We start from the raw sequence: 16,618 nt of genomic DNA on the forward strand, positions 1-16,618 counted from the left end.
GAAGTAATGGCACAACTTTCGTAAAGTAATCAAAATTGCATATAAGAGTTTCTGAACTGCCGGGTACCGTACCTTAGATTTGGAGAGTACCTCGCTGACGAAGTAGACATGCCTCTGCACTCCAAATGCATGGCCTTCCTCGCCTCGCTCGACTACAATATCACCGCTGACAACATGAGTTGTTGCTGCAATGTAGAGTAGTAGATCCTCTCCCGGCAATGGTGCTGTAAGGACCGGAGGGGACTGAAGGTGATGCTTTAGGTCTTGTAAGGCTCGCTCAGCCTCCTCCGTCCATTGGAATTTGTCTAGGTACTTCAGGAGCTTGAAGAAGGGTAGTCCTCTCTCCCCAAGTCGGGAGATGAACCTGTTCAGGGCTGCCATGCAACCTGTTAACTTCTGCACATCCTTGATTGTGCCCGGAGCCCCCATATCAGTGATGGCCGAAATCTTTACAGGGTTGGCTTCAATTCCCCAGTTGCTGACGATGAACCCGAGAAATTTCCCTGAAGGTACTTTGAAAACGCATTTGGTTGGGTTGAGCTTCCACTGAAACCGACGTAGGCTGCTGAACGTTTCTTCTAAATCTGCAATCAAGTCGTCAGAGTTCCTGGTCTTGATGACCACGTCATCCACGTAGGCCTCAACGTTCCGATGCAGCTGATCCGTGAAGCACATCTGGATCGCACGCTAATAGGTTGCTCCTGCGTTTTTAACCCGAAGGACATAATTTTGTAAGCATATGTCCCATACGGGGTGATGATCGCTGTCTTGATTTGATCCTCATCCTTGAGCGCAATCTGGTGATATCCTAAAAACAATCAAGGAAGCAAAGAAGGACACAACCAGCCATCGAGTCGACAACTTGATCAATGCGCGGTAGCCCAAAGTGATCTTTTGGGTAATGCTTGTTGAGATCAGTGTAGTCAACACACATTCTTCATTCATTATTCTTTTTCTTTACAAGAACAGGATTAGCTACCCACTCTGGGTGGTCTACTTCTTTAATGAATCCAGCCGCGAGGAGTTTAGCTATTTCCCGTTTAATTGCCTCACGCTTGTCGTGAGCAAACCTTCGCAGGAGTTGCTTTTCGGGCACGGCCTTTGGGTGTACATTCAGACTATGCTCGATCAGTTCCCTGGGCACCCCTGGCATGTCCGCTGGCTTCCACACGAATATGTCTCGGTTAGCCCGAAGAAAACTGACGAGCGCGAGTTCCTATTTCTCACCTAAGCCCGCGCCAATGATGGCGGTTTTAGATGAGTCACCCTCCTGGAGCTGGATTGACTTGAGGGCCATGTCGTCAGTCGATTGGATGCTCGACTTGCTGGCCTTTCTCGAAGGGATTTCCAGCCTGGACTGGGAGAGCTACTGCGCGGCCGCGAGTACTTCCCCTGAAGCATCTGGCACACGAGTGGTCGAAGCATACTGGATCGCCTCCTGATTGCAATCATACGACTTCTTCAAGTCGCCTCGGAGAGTGAGAACCCCACTTAGTCCTGGCATCTTGAGAAGCAGATAAACATAATGCGGCACTGCCATGAATTTGGCGAGTGCCGGACGGCCCAGTATAGCATGATAAGAAGATTCGAAGTTAGCCACTTCGAATTTAATAAACTCGGTGCGGTAGTTCTCCCTCGTGCCGAAGGTGACTGGAAGAACTACCGTACCAAGTGGATGCGTCGTGTTACCTGGAATGATGCCATAGAACGGGAACTTGCTTGGAACCAGCATGTTCGTGAAATCCAGACCCATCTTCCTCAGAGTGCTGACGAAGATGAGATTGAGACCACTCCCGCCGTTGACGAGCACCTTGGTGAGCCTGACTTCTGCCACCACTGGATCCAAGACCAGGGGGAACTTACCGGGCTCCGAGAAGCTCGTCCACTGATCGTTGCGAGAGAACGAGATGGGGACCTCCGACCAACGGAGTGGTTGTGGTATACCGCCGGCTCGATGGACATGATCTCTCGGAGAATCAGCTTCTAGTCCCGCCTGGAGCCGAAGTCTCCATCACCCCCGAAGATGACTTTCATGGTCTTCGAAGTATCTTGGAACTTCGCATTGCGCCCTTGATCCTCTTGGTCGTCGTCCTCGGGTTCTTTGACCATGGGCTTCTTGTCCTTCTTGCCACCACCAGAGTTGCTGAATGTCCTCCGGAGGTGGTAAGAGTCAATGGCCGCGTGATTGGCACCTGGATGCCATGGGCATTTCTTCTGCAAGAGCTTCTCGAACTCCTCCTGCGTCGTCGACTTCTTGCCCCGCGAAGGATGGTCCACAGCCGCGATGAGATCATCTGGCTTGTGTTTTCGGGGTGGACCCGAATAATCCCGCTAGCTTTTGTCATTGCTGTTGTCGTTTGGACGCCTCAGATTGCTATCTTGGCGCCGCGGGAACCGTTCCCGCATCTTCTCCTCCTGTTCGGACCAGTCATGCATCATATCACGAAGGCCCGCAATAGTTTTCGACCTGTTCCGCTCGAAGTCTCTGTAGATGCCCGAGTCGGTGATGCCGTTGTAGAAGCAGTCGATGATGTCGTCCTCCGAGATGTTCATGATGGTAGCGCGAACGTCGAAGAAGCGACGTGTGTAAGACCGCAGGAGCTCGTTACGTTCCTGTTTGCACTGAGCAAGATCGTGACGAGTACCTGCGCGAGCGATCGCTCCCTGGAAGTTACCGATGATGACATTCTTGAGTTGTTCCCAGGAGTCGATCGAGTTTTTGCTGAGACTCTCCAGCCACGTGAGCGGCGCAGGGTCCAAAGCCATCGGGAAGTAGATGACCCTAGTGATGTTGGAGCCCCCTGCGACTTCAATGGCCGTGGAGTAGCAACGTAGCCATTGCTGAGGAGCTTGCTTGCCATCGTACTTGGTGATGCCGATCGGCTTGAAGCCCTCAGGGTACTTGTAGTTGCTGAACCGTGCGGAGAAAGCTGGAAAATGGTCGATGCAGTCAGTACCTTCGGTCTCGACTTCTTCGCGAACTTTGCGTGTGGAGTCGATCACGGACCGCGCATCGCGGCCTTCATTAATGTGCTAGCGCAGGTCTTCTAGAGGAGGCCGATGATTGGGTTGTCGCGGGTTACCCCCTGGAGGTGGCTGCTGCCTCCCGCCAGGGGCCTGGCTCCCGATAGCGTTGTCGTTGTTGTGGCTGGGCTGAGGTCGAGGACGACCACCGGCCGTTCGGCTGTGAGCCTGACTCCGGCTCTCGCCCACGCGCTCCTCCCTGACGGTAGACGCCGGGTTATGCTGATCCAGCTGGATCCAGGCCCTCTGCGCATAAAGAAGTGCTTGACGCCTATTCGGATCGTTACTGCGCTCGAGTATGGCCGTAACCCTGGCGATGTTGGCCACCGGTGTCCTGAAGCCCCATTCACTTACGGCGGCGAATTCAGGGTCAAGCTCGCGATGCATAGATCGTCTGCGCTCATTGACCCTCCTCCGCCGGATTGTGCGGGCTCTGTTCCTGGCCCTCCGTGCCTCACGATCGGCGTCGTTTTCGTCGCCGGCGTTGGCTATCACCTCATCTTCAGATACAGCATCGAATTTGATGATGGGGAAGTCGCCATCATCCTCACCTTCTTCCGCTATCAGCACCTGGCGAGAGACGAGCTCATCAGAGCTCACGTCGACTAGTTCAGTCGACTCCTCCGCCACGGTAGCCAATGGCCTGCCTTCCTGGAAAGGCAAAGGCTCGAGGTGGGCCACAAGTCGATCATCGACTTCAAGTAGATCGAAAAGGCTCATGCCCTTCCAATGCACGAAGCGCCCCTCCGGAGTGGAGGTGATCATCAGACCGTTGGCGCCAAAACAACCCAAAGCCCCCCAACGTACGGTGGCTTCAGGCTTTTGGAGTAGAGAATCCAAGTCCTCCTCCAATATGGAGAGGGACTCGGAGCCGTTGGGCTCCTGAAGATCAGTGACCAAATCGCGTTGGCCGAGTCGTGATCAGCTACGCTAGTTCTCAGATTGGAACAAGTCCAACCCAAGGAAAGTTGTTGCGGCACCGAATGAAGTCGTGCTAGAAGCAGACTCCTCCTCAATCCTCGTCACGGACCCACGAATTGACAAATCGTTGAGATCATCGACGAACTTGTTGAGGTCGCTTTGAGAAAACGCCGCGGGGGTTTTCGGCTTCATGTCGACGAGAAAACGACGGAAATCACCCTCGCCATCTGCAACGCAGACCCATGAGCCAAAAACAAAAGTTGTACCCTGAGAAGGTACTGACCTGGTGAATTGGAAAGATGCCATCGAGTTCGCCAGTGGATCTTCGACGTGCTCCCCTCCCTGGCGCGCCAGCTGTCGGTGTTTTACCGGCTGCCCACCGAGGGGTATGCCCAAAGTGGTAAGTTTAGGTGAGGAGACGCCGAGATCAGGAACTCGAAGGTGCAAGGAACACAAAACTTAGACAGGTTCGGGCCGCGAGGCGCGTAATACCCTACGTCCTGTGTGGTGGTTTGTATTGCCTTTGGTGTAGAATGATTCTGGAGATCTTGTTTTGACAGGGTCCCTGTCCCCCCTTATATATCCTGGAGACCAGGGTTACAAGGATCCTAACCAACACCAGCCAAGGAATCGTACCAGAACATATCTTGAGCAGATTCCTTCTGTATCGGTTAGCTTTATCTCCTATTTAAACGGGATAAATAAGAGATAAACGAGATGAATAAGAGATAAGATGGACTTAATCTCTTAAACCTCTTTAAACTATGTTATCTACAGAGTCCCGTGGCCCTGGGTCTGACAGACGGGGCGGAGCGACGTCTTCTCCCACCTCTATCGGGCCATGCGCAGCTCGATCAAGTTCGGTGATGGGGCGGTTGTGGCCATCCATAGTTGTGGCACCGTCATCTTCTCTAGGAGGAATGGGAAACACAAGGCCTTGGATGGGGTCTACTACATCCTGAAGCTGCGCAACTCCATCATCTCAGTTGGGCAACTTGACGAGATTGGGTCCAAGATTTACATCGAAGATGGTGTCTTACGGATCCATGATCGCGAGAGCCGGCTGTTGGCAAGGGTTCCCCGCAGCTGGAATAGGTTCTACATGCTGTGACTGGAGGTCGCGAGGCCAGTTTGCCTGGCGGTGGCATGACCGGTTCGGGCACGTCAACTTCGGCGCCCTACAACAGATGGGGCGGAGGAGCATGGTGCGCGTGCTGCCACACCTGGCTCACGTTGAGCAGCTATGTGACGTCTGTGTCACTACCAAACACCAGTGCGCCCCCTTCCCCAAGCAGGTCAAGTACAGGGCGGACAAGCCGCTCGAACTCGTACACGACGATTTGTGCGGCCCCATCATGCCGGCGACTCTAGGAGGCCGGCGTTACATCCTGCTACTGGTGGATGATGCCACGAGGTATATGTGGGCTGCTTTCCTCGCAGAGAAGAGCAGCGTGCTGGAATCCATTAAAAAGATCCAGGCGGCTGCGGAAAACAAGTGCGGGAGGAAGCTGAGGGTGTTCCGCACCGACAATGGCGGTGAGTTCACGTCGGCGTCCTTCGCCAAGTACTTTGCTGGCCATGGTGTGGAGCAGCACCACTCTGCGCCCCACACGCCGCAGCAAAACGGCGTTGTGGAGCAGCACAACCAGTCAGTGGTGGCAATGGTGTGTGCCCTGCTGAAGCAGAGGGGCATGCCGGCTATCTACTGGGTAGAGGCGGTGAGCACGACGGTGTTCCTCCTCAACCGCTTGACCACCCGGGCCCTCTCCGACAAGACGCCATATGAGGCGTGCCATGGAAGCAAGCCGGCGGTCCAGTTCCTACACACCTTTGGATGCCTGGCATGCGTAAAGGAACTCAGGCATCACGGCAAGTTTGAAGACCGGGCAATCCCAAGCGTCTTCATCGGCCACGAGGAAGGAGTCAAGGCCTACCGGGTGCTGGACCCATTAACACAGCGTGTGCACACAACGCGTGATGTAGTGTTTGATGAAGATCACGGCTGGAACTGGTTGCAGGAGGAAGATGATGACACCGGGTGCAACTCCGACTTCATCATCGAGTATCTGGTGAAAGCTGCGGTGGCTGTGGGGGGGGGGGGGAGTCAGCTACCCCCTCAAGTGCTTCTCCGACTTCCCCCGGTATGTCTTCGAGTACCATGAGCTCTACTTCAAGTACTTCTGGGGTGATGCGACCCCCCTCCCCCCCGACTGCTTCCCCGACTCCCTCTGCTCCCGCTGGTGTGACTCGAAGTGCTCATGAGAGTACTCCAAGTACTCGTGAGGGCAGTCCAGGTACTCGTGCAGCCCCTCAAGTGCTCGCGAGGGTACCCCAAGTACTCGTGAGGCTACTCCAAGTACTCGTGAGGCCACTCCAAATGCTCGGGAGGGTACTCCCAAGTACTCGAGAGGCCGCTCCAAGTGCTGATTCACCTTCGAGCACTGCTCCGAGTTCTTTCCTAACTTACGACAGCAACGACTCGCATTGCGCTATCGACAACGACCACGAAGATGACCCATTGCGCTATCGCACAATGGAAGACTTGCTCAGTGAGCCGCACCCAGACGTTGAGCAAGTAGAGTTCGAGGAGGTGGAGTTGATGCTCACCAGCACGGGGGAACCATGCTCCTTTGTTGAGGCAGAGCGGGAGGAAGCCTGGAGGGCGGCAATGCGTGATGAAATCAACTCGGTTGAGCGCAACAAGACTTGGGAGTTGGTTAAACTCCCAGTTGGGCACCAGACCATTGGGCTAAAATGGGTGTTCAAGCTGAAGCGCGACGAGGCTATGATATCCTGGACCAATAAGGATGAATTTGAACCCACTAGTGGTCCAAGTGTGAGTAACATGGCATGTGTGAGGAGTTATCCCACCTTGCTAGTTGAGGGTGAGCCTCACCAATTTATAAACCCAAGTGCCAAGTGCATTTCAACCCCCGGGTTAACCCTTTTATGCGAAGCGAGGACGAAAGTGTAAGCGAGGTTGGTGCGAGTGCGTGTTTTACTCAACATGTGAGTAGAACTGAGCCATATTTGGAATTGGGGCATTACAATTGGTATCAGAGCCGACCCTCGCGGTTACACGAGCGTGTGCATGCTAGGGACGCGGACATATGACGCATGGCGCGTGTGGACCCATGTGTGGTCACACGGCATGGTATGTGTGCCGGTACTAGACGTATGGACAACGTGTGCTAAGAGGGAAAGTTTCTGGTTGATTGCCCTAGTGTGTGCGGGTATGTTGATGATGAGGATGTTGGGTCATTTAGGGGGGGTATTTGTGATATTCCGGCCCAACAAGGATGAATTTGAGCCCACTAGTGGCTCAAGTGTGAGTGGTATGGCATGTGTGGTGAGTTGTCCCACCTTACTAGTTGAGGGTGAGCCTCACCAACATATAAATCCAAGTGCCAAGTGCATTTTAACCCTCGGGTTAGCCCTTTTACGTGAAGCGAGGATGAAAGTGTAAGTAGAACTGATCCATATTTGGAACTGGAGCGTTACAGAGGTGGGCAAAGTCATCAAGCACAAGGCGTGACTAGTGGTGTGCGGCTTTGTTCAGCAAACCGGCGTCGATTTTGATGAAGTATACGCATCTGTGGCTCGCATGGAGTCGGTGCGAGTGCTCCTAGCTCTTGCAGCCCAAGAGGGCTGGACTGTCCACCACATGGACGTCAAATCGGCCTTTCTGAATGGGGATCTGAAGGAGAGGTCTACGCCAAGCAGGCTCCGGGTTCGTTGTCCTAGGGGAGGAAGAAAAGGTGCTGCAACTGTGTAAGGCCCTATATGGCTTACGACAGGCGCCGCGGGCCTGGAACGCGAAGCTTGGCTCAACGCTCAAAGCACTCGACTTAAAACAGAGTGCCCACGAGCACGCCATTTTCAGGCGAGGTGGTGGCAAGCACGGGGAGTCACTACTATTCGGTATCTATGTCAACGATCTGGTGATTACCGGATTATCTGAGCAGGCCATCGACAAGTTCAAGAAGGAGATGAAGGGCAAATTTCAGATGAGTGATCTCGGGCTTATATCCTTCTATCTTGGCATTGAGGTGCATCAGAAGAGCGGGCACATCAGTGTGAGCCAAGCACAGTACACCGCATAAGTCATGAAGATTGGCGGGATGGAGGGGTGCCACCCTACCCAGACGCCCATGGAGGAAAGGCTGCGCCTTAGCCACGACAGCACCGCTCCGGAAGTCGACTCCACCAAGTACACGCGACCAGATCTGGCCTTTGCGGTTGGATCTGCGAGTCGTTTCACGGAGAGGCCGACTGAAAAGCATATGAAGGCGGTGAAGCGCATCCTCCGCTACGTCAACGGCACGCTCGACTATGGCCTGCGCTACGAGAAGTCCACCCAAACAACTTGGTTGGCTGGCTACAACGACCACGCTGACGACATCGACAACCGCAAGAGCACTATAGCTAGCGGCAACCTCTTCTACCTTGGAAAGTGCCCGGGCAATCACTCAAGCAACGAGTGGTGGCTCTGTCGTCATGCAAGGCAGAGTACGTTGCCGCTACCGTGACAGCAACTCAAGCGGTCTGACTTGCGCGACTACTCGGTGAACTCATGGGAAGGAAGGCCGAATGCGTGGAGCTCATGATGGGCAGCAAGTCGGCGCTGGCGCTGAGCAAGAATTCCGTCTTCCACGAGCGAAGCAAGCATATCGAGTTGAGGTACCACTTCATTCGCGACTGCATCGAGAAAGGATTCATCGACGCCGACTACATCAATACCAAGGATTAGCTCGCTGACATCCTGAGGAAGGCACTCGGACGAGTAAAGTTTTTTCAAGAGCTGTGATCCAGGATCGGGACGATCCAAGTACCCTCGCTCAAGGCAGACAAGGCTTAGACGGAGAATTGTTGGAGCGTTAACCCTTGTGTAGGCTGTACCTAGGCTAAAACAAACTAGTCGTAGGTAGTGGCACGCTGCAATTACTGCTTGCATGCAGCCCGTGCACCAAGGCTCCTTTCTCACCTAACTTGCATTTGGTCTTATACCCAACACCACTTCATTGCACCTTATCCCCTTGGGATATCTACTTAAATCAAATTAAGCTCTCAGCAGCGATCGGAATCCAATCGGAGCTCTAGTGTAGTGCGAACAATCTTAAATGTGTGAATCTGTTCATCCCCTCCTAGTTTAGATAAACTATTCGTTGTGCGTGAGAAAGTACTCGGTGGGAGGTGGGAGCGGGAGCGCGAGGCGTGAGAGGAGGCGTGGCGGGCGGCCCGTCGGAGGCATTCGCAGGCGTTGCTCGGAGCGGACCGCGTGGTTGAGGTCCCAACATCCTTGATGCCAACCTTAAGATAAACAAGCTAGCATCTCAAAGGCTTCTCGATTCTCGTTTATCCTTTCACCAGCGAGCAGGACTACAAAGCAAGCACGCCTGCTCATTTGCTTCTCTCGTCTCTCATGGCCAATGGTGGGGGTGCAGTGCGGCTTAATTTCCTTTGCTTGTTTGGAGGGGGTGCGCACGAGGCGTCAGCTCTGCTCTTGATGGATCCGGCTTGAGTTCGAACGAGAACAGCAGGACGTGAGTGGGCTTCTTGCTCCTCCAATCGTTCGCGGGGAGTGGAGCCGCCGTACGTCGTCGACGCGGAGCCAGACGTCCTCGCTCTTGCAGCGCCACGAACGCCACCAGGCCGGCTACCACCACGCCCCCCGTGCTGTATGCCAGCGAGTGAGGAGGGCCGCCAGCGCCGTCCTTGCCCAGCGGCTCCGCGTCTTCAGGCTGCTGTCCCCGCCGCTCCATCGCCACGCGCTCGCGAGTTGTCTCGTTCCGTCGCTGGGGCCGCCGGTGGTGCGGGCCGGGGTGGGGCCGGCTCGGCGCGGGAGTTTCAAGACCTAGATGGAGGAAGAAGATAATGGAGGTGGAAGAGGATGGGTGTTGGGTCCCAACACAAGGGCGCGTATACTGAGATACACAGGGTACATGGTTTTTGCTCGTTTCATGCTGGCTAACTGACTTGGAGTGCCACGTCATCAAAATTGGCAAATAGTTAGCCTTATACGTGTTGGAATATTTGGGCCTAGCCCATGTAAATCCAAATAATTCCTGTAAAATCTCAAAGGCCCATTAGTGCATAGGTGCATGGCAACAAGTTAGTCCCACCTTGCTAGTGGAGGTGGAGGGAACCTAACTTAAATAGTTGGATGCTCTCCATGCTCTTGCAAGTATGGGTGAGAAGAAGAAGGAAGAACACGCGCGCGCTCGCTCGCCTCGCCGGGCCGGGCTCGAACTCTTCAGACTCGGGCGAAAGAGCCGATTGTTTCCTATGAATCGGCTCTCCAGTCTCGGGTAAAAGGCTGTAGAAAGCCCGGCGGCTTCCTTTCTTTTTGCCACTTTGAATCTGTTACGGATTTCACGCGCGGATTTTTGGGACTCGTAACCGACTAGGTTTTGGGACGCCAAAACCCTAGCAGTTCTCCTAATAAATACGCGCGGGTGCTGGCACAGATAGAATAACAACGTAGAGAAAACCTACAACACACAATACGCCTCAACCCGCCTGTTGCGCCGCCGTGTACACTACTTCATCCCGTTCGTCGGCGTGCACCGGCGATCGGGAGAGCAGGTCTCCGGAACCTCGTCCTCAGCGATCCTGCAGCGGGAGAGGGCGAATAAGGTTTTGGGGAAGCGCTCTGCGCGACTGCTCGAACGCTTCCACATCGGCTCTGCGTCCTCGTCGCCACGGCTCGTCTACCTCCTCGTCAGTGGGGCGCGACTCGGCGTCGTCAAGCGCGCGGAGGTGCTGATCATCGCCGTCGTCATCTTTGTCTGGTTATTCCAGTCACACAAAACACGTACGGTTTTCTATCCCTAACTATGCGTTTCATACCTAGTATGATCTGGTTAGGGTTGATATTGCTGCTGCAATATTTTATCTTAAATTACGTTTTGAGCATGTTTAGATCTATCCGTTTTCTGTACGCATTTTTCGTCATGGTCATGATTTATCTTCGGTTTAATTTAAAACTGAAACTCTTATTATTTCCAACAATCCAAAAACCTTATTTTAGGAATTTCAGTTTCATGGCTGGATTTGTTGATGCTCTGAGGCCCGAGAAGTTCTCTGGCGAGCACTTCAAGAGATGGCAAACGAGAGTGATTCTGTGGCTCTCTGCCATGAACGTGCTGTGGGTGTCTAAGGGCAAACCTGAGGGGATTCTTACCCCTGATCAGGAGAAGGCCTTTACTGAGGCCAACACACTTTTTATGGGCGCTGTGATCGGTACACTTGTAGATCGTCTACAGGACGTGTACCTTCATCACACAGACGCTAAAAAGTTGTGGGACGCCCTGGAAGCCGATTATGGCGGCACAGATGCTGGCGCTGAGCTGTACATCATGGAGCAGTACCATGACTACAAGATGACCGATGGGAAATCTGTAGTCGTGCAGGCTCATAAGATACAGTGCATGGCCAAAGAGCTTGAGCACCTCAAGATCAACCTACCCGACAAGTTTGTGGCTGGTGGCATCATTGCCAAGTTGCCTCCTTCATGGAGGGATTTTGCCACTACTCTCAAACACAAGAGGATGGAGATATCAGTGTCTGATCTGATAGCATCTCTTGATGTTGAGGAGAAAGCTCGGGCCAAGGATGCGCGATCTAAGGCTGCTGAGGGCCAGGCTAGTGTCAACATGGTGCAAAAGTCTCATGGCAAAGGCAAGGGCAAGGGAAAGAAGACCAAGCCGCAGCCTACAACTACTTTCAAGAAGAAGAAATTTAAGGAAGGTCAAGGCTGTTTTGTGTGTGGATCTACTGATCATTGGGCAAAAAAGTGCCCACACCGCAAAGGAAGGAAGCCTTCACCTGAGCAGAAGACTGTGAACACGGTCACCATGGCTGGAGTGGAAACCAGTGGGTATAATTCTATACCTTCGGTTTTTTCAGTGTTTCAATCTACTAGTTGGTGGCTTGATACTGGTGCAAATGTTCATGTGTGTTCTGATGCTACCTTGTTTTCTTCTTACCAGACCGCTCGGGATTCTACCGTGATGATGGGCAATGGGTCGCATGCTACTGTTCGTGGTGTTGCCACGGTCGATCTGAAACTTACTTCGGGAAAGATCGTGCAGCTGAAGAACGTGCAGCATGTCCCTACTATCGGCAAGAATCTAGTTAGTGGATCCCTTCTGTGTAGGGATGGTTTTAAAGTAGTGATTGAGTCCAATAAATTTGTCGTGTCTAAGTGTGGACAATTTATCGGTAAAGGCTATGAGTGCGGAGGCTTGTTCCGTTTTTCAGTCTCAGATTACTGCAATAAGTCTGTGAACTTAATTTCAGATGTAATAAATGAGAGCGATGCATCAGTTTGGCACTCGCGTTTATGTCATCTAAATTTTGGCTCTATGTCTCGACTTTCCACCATGAGTTTAATTCCGAATTTTTCCATAGTTAAAGGTTCTAAGTGCCATAGTTGTGTGTAGTCTAAGCAACCTCGAAAACCTCACAAGGTAGCAGAGGAGAGACATTTGGCACCTCTAGAACTCGTCCATTCAGATATCTGTGAGATGAATGGCGTGTTAACAGAAGGTGGAAAAAGATATTTCATGACCTTGATTGACGATGCAACTAGATTTTGCTATGTGTACTTGCTGAAAACGAAAGATGAGGCTCTTAACTACTTTAAAATCTATAAGGCTGAAGTAGAAACCCAACTTGAGAAAAAGATCAAACGACTTAGGTCCGATCAAGGAGGTGAATATTTCTCTAACGATTTTGACTTATTCTATGAGGAACATGGCATTATTCATGAGAGGACGCCTCCCTATTCACCCGAGTCAAACGGGGTTGCCGAAAGGAAGAACCGCACGTTGTCTGACTTGGTTAACGCCATGTTAGATACCGCTAGATTATCTAAGGTATGGTGGGGGGAGGCAGTATTGACTGCATGTCATGTCCTGAATAGAGTTCCCATGAAGAATAAGAAAAAGACTCCTTACGAGGAGTGGATTGGGAGAAGACCTTCACTCTCTTACTTGCGCACTTGGGGTTGTTTGGCCAAGGTGAATGTGCCAATCAACAAGAAACGCAAGTTAGGACCTACAACTGTGGATTGTATCTTCTTGGGTTATGCACATCATAGCATTGCTTATAGATTTCTAGTAGTTAAATCTGAGGTGCCTGATATGCATGTAAATTCACTGTTCGAGTCTCGTGATGCTACTTTCTTTGAGAATATTTTTCCTATGAAAGACTCGCATGTTATAACTTCATCACCTATGAATGAAACAGTGAATACAACTCCTGAATCTGTTGAATTTTCTAAGCATGATGAACACACACATGAATCAAATCATGAGGGGATTCACAGTGATGCTCCTAGGAGGAGCAAGAGGCCAAAGACTGCAAAGTCTTTTGGTGATGATTTCACTGTCTATCTCATAGATGATTCTCCCAAAACAATCACTGAGACATTCTCATCTCCTGATGTGGATGATTGGAAAGAAGCTGTCCGTAGCGAGATGGACTCCATTCTCTCCAATGGAACTTGGGAGCTGGTCGAAAGACCGCATGGTTGCAAACCTGTGGGTTGCAAGTGGGTGTTCAAGAAGAAGCTTAAGCCTGATGGTACTATTGACAAGTACAAGGCTCGTCTTGTGGCTAAGGGTTACACCCAGAAAGAAGGCGAAGATTTCTTTGATACTTACTCACCTGTTGCGAGATTGACCACTATTCGTGTGCTACTCTCCCTGGCTGCCTCGCATGGTCTTCTCATCCATCAGATGGATGTTAAGACAGCTTTCCTCAATGGAGAGCTGGAAGAGGAAATCTACATGACACAGCCTGATGGGTTTGTAGTAGAGGGTCATGAGAACAAGGTGTGCAAGTTGTATAAATCTTTGTATGGTCTGAAGCAAGCACCTAAGCAATGGCATGAGAAATTCAACTTAACACTCATATCAGCAGGCTTTAGTGTCAATGAGGCTGATCGATGTGTGTATTACCGCTATGGTGGGGGTCAAGGAGTTATATTGTGTTTGTATGTCGATGACACACTGATTTTTGGCACTAGTCTTGATGTAATCAACGAGGTCAAGATTTTCCTGTGTCAAAACTTTGATATGAAAGATCATGGTGAGGCTGATGTTATTCTCAACATCAAGCTGATCAAGGGAGAGAATGGGATTACCCTTACGCAATCTCATTATGTGGAGAAAATGTTGAATCGGTTTGGCTATAAGGATAGCAAACCTAGTCCAACTCCCTAGGATCCAAGCTTGATCCTTCGAAAGAACAAAAGAATTGGCAGAGACCAATTGAGATATTCACAGATGATTGGCTCACTCATGTATCTTGCGAGTGCAACGAGGCCTGACATCTCTTTTGCTGTTAGCAAGTTGAGCCGGTTTACTAGTAATCCGGGAGATGATCATTGGCGTGCGCTTGAGCGCGTAATGCACTACTTGGTGGGTACTATGGAATACGGGATTCACTATTCCGATTTTCCTGCAGTACTGGAAGGATACAGTGATGCTAATTGGATATCGGATCAAGATGAGCTGTATGCCACTAGTGGATACGTTTTCACTCTTGGCGGTGCTGCTGTTTCATGGAGATCATGCAAACAGACGATCCTGACAAGATCTACTATGGAGGCAGAACTCACAGCACTAGATACAGTTACAGTGGAAGCCGATTGGCTTCGTGAGCTCTTGATGGACTTACCTATTGTCGAGAAACCATTGCCGGCAATAATGATGAACTGTGACAATCAAACTGTGATTGTCAAGGTAGACAGTTCAAAGGACAATATGAAGTCTTCAAGACCTATTAAGAGACGGTTAAAATCAGTTAGAAAAATGAGAAACTCCGGAGTTATCACTGTGGGTTATGTCCACACTGAGAAAAATCTGGCTGATCCGTTTACCAAGGGGCTGTCACGTAATGTGATAGACAGTGCATCCAAGGAGATGGGTTTGAGACCTGTATAAGCTTTTCCTGAGTGGTAACCCAACCTATGTGATCGGAGATCCCGTGAATTAGGATCTAGGAAGAACAAGCTAGAGGTTAGCATGAGAGTAAACTTTTATACTCACTCGAGAAGGATGCAATAATCTCATTTTCTGCATGGCAGGTTGGCGTTGGCCTTAATGTATTCTGTTGGCTTTAATTAGCAAAGACGTTATCCTGCAGAACGTTTTTGAAAGAATACACCTATGTGAGCCCAACTGTTGGACGGTCGCAGTCTGCGAGAATCAGGTGATCTCTATTAAGCTCGTGAAGAGACCAGGGAGTACGACCGATATGCTCCAACCGCGAAGTAGCCTACTGGAGGTCAAGTATCAGTTTGACTGTAAGTGAAACTCATTTGCACAAAACTTGCAATTCAAGGCTTAGTCCATTGTTCAAGTTGTGAATGAGTGTAGCTTGCTGTTCTAGATGGAAGTTCAACTTAACAGTCTCCATTGAAACACTGATATATCAAACAACAGTGGGTTGAGGCAAAGTCCTAATGAGACTTTGAGATCTGGTGGGGGATTGTTGGAATATTTGGGCCTAGCCCATGTAAATCCAAATAATTCCTGTAAAATCTCAAAGGCCCATTAGTGCATAGGTGCATGGCAACAAGTTAGTCCCACCTTACTAGTGGAGGTGGAGGGAACCTAACTTAAATAGTTGGATGCTCTCCGTGCTCTTGCAAGTGTGGGTGAGAGGAAGAAGGAAGAACACACGCGCGCGCTCGCTCGCCTCGCCGGGCTCGGGCTCGGGCTCGGGCTCGGGCTTCGGGCGAAGGGCGCGCGCACGCGACGTGCGCGTGAATGGTCCGCCAAAATCCGGGTCCAACCCTTGCGGGCATGCGGCTTCTTTTTGCCGATCCGGTAAAGAGCCGATCGGCTCTCTCCGGTCTCGGGCGGGCGAAAGAGCCGATTGTTCTTCGATCTCGGGCGAACTGCTACGGCTGTAAAAGAACCGATCATTCCCATGATCGGCTCTTCAGACTCGGGCGAAAGAGCCGATTGTTTCCTATGAATCGGCTCTCCAGTCTCGGGTAAAAGGCTGTAGAAAGCCCAGCGGCTTCCTTTCTTTTTGCCACTTTAAATCTGTTACGGATTTCACGTGCGGATTTTTGGGACTCGTAACCGACTAGGTTTTGGGACGCCAAAACCCTAACAGTTCTCCTAATAAATACGCGCGGGTGCCGGCACAGATAAAATAACAACGTAGAGAAAACCTACAACACACAATACGCCTCAACCCGCCTGTTGCGCCGCCGTGTACGCTACTTCATCCCGTTCGTCGGCGTGCACCGGCGATCGGGAGAGCAGGTCTCCGGAACCTCGTCCTCAGCGATCCTGCAGCGGGAGAGGGCGAATAAGGTTTTTGGGAAGCGCTCTGCGCGACTGCTCGAACGCTTCCACATCGGCTCTGCGTCCTCATCACCACGGCTCGTCTACCTCCTCGTCAGTGGGGCGCGACTCGACGTCGTCAAGCGCGCGGAGGTGCTGATCATCGCCGTCGTCATCTTTGTCTGGTTATTCCAGTCACACAAAACACGTACGGTTTTCTATCCCTAACTATGCGTTTCATACCTAGTATGATCTGGTTAGGGTTGATATTGCTGCTGCAATATTTTATCTTAAATTACGTTTTGAGCATGTTTAGATCTATCCGTTTTCTGTACGCATTTTTCGTCATGGTCATGATTTATCTT

Source organism: Panicum hallii, chromosome 8 (genome assembly GCF_002211085.1).
Source record: "Panicum hallii strain FIL2 chromosome 8, PHallii_v3.1, whole genome shotgun sequence".
Taxonomy (NCBI): domain Eukaryota; kingdom Viridiplantae; phylum Streptophyta; class Magnoliopsida; order Poales; family Poaceae; genus Panicum; species Panicum hallii.